We start from the raw sequence: 6,084 nt of genomic DNA, 5'->3' as shown, positions 1-6,084 counted from the left end.
GTGAGCGCGACCGCAGCCGCCTAGCCGGGCTCTGCCGCTTCAAACAACAATCCACGCTTCCACTGCTGCCTGGGCGCCTACTGTGTGCAGGCCAGAGCTAGAGGCGGCCAGGTTGGGGGGGTCGGTGGGGTGAGGGGACCGGTGAGCTTTGGAAGCCTTGGAGGCTTGGGTCTACGTGCTAGATCCAAGCTCGCTGCAGAATCTCTGGACAGAACTGTGTGATTAGAGAGCTCCAATGGAGGGGTCACGGTGGAGAAGCCTCCAGGGCGTTGGGGATGAAAGAAAACCCAGGGTGGCTGGAGACCCCCAGGGGACCAGGACACAGTAAGTCTGAGCAATTACCCGGAGAAACCTGCCCAGAGGGAGACCTGTACCAAACGTTCACACCCTCACTGGCTGTAATGGAGGCACCCTAAGGCCCATTCACAGGAGGATGAGCAAATCAACTGAAATATCCACACCGTGGCCTCCTTTACAGCAGTGAAACTGAATGCATTTCAGCCACAGACCCCACCAGGGGCATCTGGTAGCTGGGTGTGGTTGAGCTCACCTATGACTCCAGTGAGTCTGGAGTCTGAGGCAGGAGGATTGCAAGTTGGAGGCTAGTCTAGGCAAATCCCTGTTTAAAAAACAAAACAAAAGCAAGAGGAAAAACAGACATCTCCTGATAGATAATGTGAGTTTAAAAAAAAAAAAATCCCGAAAACTACACACACTATGGTGCAATTTTTAGAATAAATAAGAGCAAGACCCAAAATATGCATATTTAGATACACTCATCAGTAAGGAAAAATATAAAGCAAAGGAAAGATAAACATAAATATTAGAAGAACACTATCTCAGGAGTGGAGCACAAAGGGCTGCTCAAGTTATTGGTAGTATTCCAGTCTGGGGTGGGATGCTGGTTTTGCTTCAAAATGATAGATAAATAAATTAACGAATTCATAAATAAGGGGGAAAGAGTGTGGGAGGGTAAGGACTACAGAGTCAGGTGCAAAATAGATCATGTGGGGCCTGTGGGACACAGTGAGGTTTCGTCTTTCCCCCAAGAGTGCTAGGGAATCCATGAAGGGTTTTAAGTGTTTGCAAGCCAGGATCAAGCTTTTATTTGGGTGGGTGGCGGGGGGATTCTCCAGCTGCTCAAAGTGTGGCCTGGGAACCATCAGCACCACCATCCCAGGGGAGCTGGGTAGATAGGGACACTCTCAGAGTCAGGCATAGTTAGTGCATGGGAAGGCTGAGGCAGGAGGATTGCAAGTTGAAGGCCAGCTTCAGCAACTTAGATCCTGTCTCAAAATAAACAAATAAAAAGGGGTTGGATACAACTCAGTGGTAGAGTGCTCCTGGGTTCAATCCCCAGTACTGGGGAAAAAAAGAAAAAGAAAACAAATGGACATTCTCAGACCCCATTCTAAATCTATGGAGCCACTATCAAAATGTGTATTTTAACAAGATCCCCCAGGCATTCTGAGTCCACAGCACAGGTTAAGAAGACTTAGTGCCCTTCCATGAAGGGAAGAATTCATTGTTGGAGTTCAGTTAAGAGTCCAAGACCAGAAAGGAGCAACAGCTGTGGTCTGGGTGGAAGATGGTGGTGACAGTAGGGAAGACGGGAGCCTCGGATTCAAGCTACATATGTTCAAGCAAAATTAGCTGGGCCTGGGCCAAACGTGGTGGCGCAGGCCTATAATTTCAGCGCCTTGGGAGGCTGAGGCAGGAGGATAGCGAGTTCAAAGCCAGCCTCGGCAAAAGTGAGGTGCTAAGCAACTCAGTGAGACCCTGTCTTTAAATAAAATACAAAATAGGGCTGGGGGTGTGGCTCAGTGGTCCAGTGCCCCTGAGTTCAATCTTCTGGAAGAAGAAAGAGAAGGAGAAGGAGAAGGAAAATTAGCTGGACCTGGGGCTGGATTGTATATGGGAATGAGAGAGAGGGTCTAAAGTAATCCTTTCTATATATTGTCAAAGCTCCAGAGTCACTTTGTGAAGATCTCTCAGTATAATTCAGGATAAATATTTATGTTGCCATGCTGATAATGCCCTTGGCCCCAGCTACCCTAGGAAGTTCTTTATCCAAACCATCCCATTTAATCTGTCCAGATGCCCTGCAAAGCAGGAACTGTTTTCATTATACAGGTAAGGACACTGAGTCAGAGGGAACAACATGCCTGGCTCATACATTGTAAGTAGAATGCAGAACTGGGATTTGAATTTGAATTTAACTCTAGAATCTCCACCTAATCATCATCTCCTCATCCTGTCGTGACATTCAAGTATCTCTCCAAAATCAGTCCCACAGCTTCCTGGCATGTTCCTAAAACCCTGGTCAACCTGGATGACTTGCAGTTAGTTAAAGGGAGTTCTTTGCTGTTCCCCTCAGTGCGAGGTTGAGTCTAATTTCCTTCCTCTGGCACCTTGGCTGGCTCGAGTGACTCACCGTCTGATAGAACATGGCAGAAGCAATATCCCTGAACATGGAGTCTAGGTCATAAGAAGTCTTTAATTCCACTGGGATTATTAATTCCATTTTACATTCTTTCTAGGAGTCCTGAGCTGCTAGAAGGGACCGTCATCTTGCTAGAGAGCCCACATTCAGCCACTCCAGTTCACAGACCTGCTGAGCCCTGCCCTTCAGTCAAGCCCACCCGGAAGTTGGATATGTTCCTGATGCCATGCTGGACCCTCCAGGTCAGCTGGAAGCCTGACTTTAGTCAATACCATGAAGAATAGAAGTACCCAGCCGAGCCCAGCCCCAACTCCTGGCCTACACAATTGTGATAGCTAGTGAGAGGGTTGTTCTTTTGAGCTAGAATGTTGGGGGTGAGGGGGCAATTTCATCCTAAAACCTGGAAAAACCCTTTTCCCAGATCCTAGGCTACTGGAATTCTGCTTTCTGGGCAGACTAGATACCCAGGAAAGCAGAGTCTGTGTGCTGAGGTCCCCCTGGGTGTTCTCCAGGCGCACTCTACCTTTTGCCACAGCTCTGTGCCCCCAGCCTTGCACTGTGGGTAACACCACAGGCCCCCTTGCCTCTGGCTTCTGGTTTTATTTGGTCAATGATGGGCACAGGCAGATTGGGCGAGAGGGAGGCAGAAGCCAGGTGTTTATTCTCTCTCCCTCCCTGCAGTCATGGGGGTGGTCATGGCTCTGGCTGATGGCAGGCCTTCCTCTCCATACAGTCCCCTCCCTCTCCAGGTCCCCTCCTGCCCTTTCTCCAAGGGTAAAGTTTGTTTGTTTCTTTCTTTCTTTCTTTCTTTCTTTACTAGCCCCCAGTTACTCTATGACCTGTTCTTTCCCTAAACTCAGTTCTCTGGAGTAGGATTTCCCCAGAAGCAGAGACTGAAATAGTTTGGAATGCAAATGGTTTACCTGGGAAGAAATCCCAGGACAAACAGGAGGGATAGAGCAGGAATAAGACAGGGAGTGGGGGAAGCCAGTGGGGGCAGGTTACTACCTCTGCTCCTGGAGCTCAAGGCCCCAGTCAGTCTGGGAGATGATGGTCAATGTGTCTGAGTTACCCCAACTGAGGGGCCAGGAAGCTGTGGGCTTATCCACCCACTCTGGTATTTGCTTTGTGTAGTGCTGGGGATTGAACCCAGGACCTCCACATGTTGGGCAAGGACTCTACCCTTGAGCTCCACCCCCAGGCCTGTTCTGTATTTCCAGGACTGCTTCCAGGACACTGACTTCCTGGCACTTTCAGTGAGATCAGCATAACTGGCTAAGCTCACTCCCACAGCTGGTTAACACCTGAGGGGAGAGATAGATGATAGATTTATAGATAGATAGATAGATAGATAGATAGATAGATAGATATTGAGGCTGAGGCATTAGCAGTAAGTAGCCATTGCCATGTAGCAGTGATGCCAAGGGCACAAGAGCCTCTGGGTAGGACACTGACCCTTTTTTTTTTTTTTCTGTTGTAGTGCATCACCTGGCCCCTCCCAGGACCCTGGGTGAGACAAGCTGACCCTGAGTTACTGAGTTACGTCACCCACAGAGGGCACATGTCCACAGACAGCTGGAGGAGGGATGGAGACAGGCACCTTCCCCAGATGTGTTATGCACACAGCATGAGTTGATCTAAGAAGGCATCAGAGCTATGTTCTCACACATGAAGGAATTCTAACTCACATAGCCTTCCTGAAAAATCTAGTCTGAGATCTGACTCACTTTGACAGAACAAAACAAAGCAAAACAAAAACAAAACAGAAATAATGAATCCCAGTGTGAAAGAATACAAGAACACCAGAAAACTAGTCAGGAGTTCTCTCTAGAGAAACCAAGAACTCAGTTGCAAGGATAGCTTTGGTAACACAGTACCAAGACAGCAAATGTAACTGTTAAAGGTGTCAAGGGGAAAAGCTACATGAAAAAAAATTTTTTTTTTTACTTTCAAGGAAGATACATTAGTGAGGGTAACCCTAGCTCCTGTAGCACAGAGAATATTACAAATAACCCCCACATGATGCACATAGAGTTCTTGCTCCAGTAACAATTCTGGGTGGGAGGCCGTGTCCTCTCTACCTTCTGGGACCTCAGGCTGAGCCTGCAGCCTATTGCTCAAGGTCACCTTGCCTGTAATCTTTATTCCATGCAGTCAAGGGGGAGAGAGTATGAGGGCTTGGGGAGACCCAGACTTGGAAGCATTAGGTTTCACTCCAGCCCACCACAGCTTGGGCACCTGGTCATGCAGAGTTGCAAGGGAGCCTGGGAAATGTAGTTCAGCACTCCCAGCAATCCCTGGGAGTGGAGGCACCTTTCCTGAGGAAGACTCTTGTTCCCTTCCCAAGAGACTTGGCATCATATTCCTTGCATCAAAAAGTCAGGTGGCCTTGGCTAATCTTGATAGTCTAATCAAGATAGCTAATCTGTTCCTATCCCCAATGCCAATTTTCTCTCCAGATCTGCTGCCCTAGTCTGGGGCCTGGTGGAGAGAAGAGTATTTGTGTGTTGGAGAAATAGCAGAATGTAAGTGGGTAGTTCAGACCATTGTCCTGGGGTGCAGCAGAAGCCCTCATGGGCAGCAGGACTCCTGCTGCCTGGGTTAAGGGAGGGCATTTGATGCCTAAGGGTGAGGATTTCCAGGTGTCTGCAGTCATGCCTCCCTACCACACACATCCATACAAAAGATCACAATAGCTTTATTTATTGAGCACCTATTATGTGCTGGTCACCCTGAGAGGGGATCACATGTATTATTTCATCTTGTCTTCCCTGTTAGGTGGACACCATGATTAGCCCCATCACTGGGGGAAGAACCAAGGCTCAAAGTGGGCAAAGCTGATGAGAAGTGCAACTGGGGTTGGGTGTGAATGTGCTAGATGTCAGAGCCAGTGTGCTTGTTTTCTGTCAGCATCAGAAGAAAGCAAGTTAGGTTGGACAGGAGCCTGGTGGCAGGAAGAGGCGTGGGCAGGCAGGAGTCCTGGGTTGGGTTTGCATCCTGGCTCTGCTCTGGCTCCATGTGGCTGAGGGTGGGTCCCCTGTTTGTTCAGCTCACAGTCTCCTAGGCTGGCTCTGTTCCAGGCACTGACAATAGAGGGGAAACCCACTCTAGTTGCTCATGGTGCAGCAGGGAACCAGCTCCCCAATTTGACACAGTATGACTGTAGCTGAAAGCTCTGTCCCTGTCCCCAATGCCAATCAATGCCGATTTAATAATGAGGACACAGTTTTGAGAAAAAGGAAAAAAAGGTTTATGGCTTTGCTAGCAAAGGAAAAACATAAGGGACTCCTGTCCCAAATCAGGGGGGACAGAGGAGTTTTAAAGGAACCTTAAGGGTTACATTCCAGGTATGCTGTGGTAGGGGGTCCCAGGTCTCCCTAATGGCATGATAGGATTCATTTGTTAGAGAGTGAGAAAGAGAGAGAATTTTTTTAATATTTATTTTTTAGTTTTCGGCAGACACAACATCTTTGTATGTGGTGCTGAGGATCAAACCCAGGCCACACGCATGCCAGGCGAGCATGCTACCACTTGAGCCACATCCCTGGCCTTGGATTCATTTGTGAATTTGGGAGATAGTCACTTCCCAGATCTCCAGCAGGCATCTGCTTCCTGTAGTGGGTGTGTGGGAGGGCAGTTAA

At 48.5% G+C, this 6,084-nt stretch overlaps 1 long non-coding RNA gene across 1 annotated transcript; it reads left to right on the top strand.

Moving 5' to 3' along the window:
• The first annotated feature begins 114 nt into the window (after positions 1-114).
• Positions 115-4,597, top strand: LOC114100549 (uncharacterized). Its single transcript, XR_011706772.1, has 3 exons — positions 115-324; positions 2,541-2,685; positions 3,924-4,597. It is a non-coding gene; the product is annotated as an uncharacterized lncRNA (long non-coding RNA).
• The last annotated feature ends 1,487 nt before the right edge of the window (positions 4,598-6,084 follow it).

Source organism: Marmota flaviventris, chromosome 2 (assembly GCF_047511675.1).
Source record: "Marmota flaviventris isolate mMarFla1 chromosome 2, mMarFla1.hap1, whole genome shotgun sequence".
NCBI classification, from domain to species: domain Eukaryota; kingdom Metazoa; phylum Chordata; class Mammalia; order Rodentia; family Sciuridae; genus Marmota; species Marmota flaviventris.
This window is presented reverse-complemented; position numbering and strand designations above follow the sequence as displayed.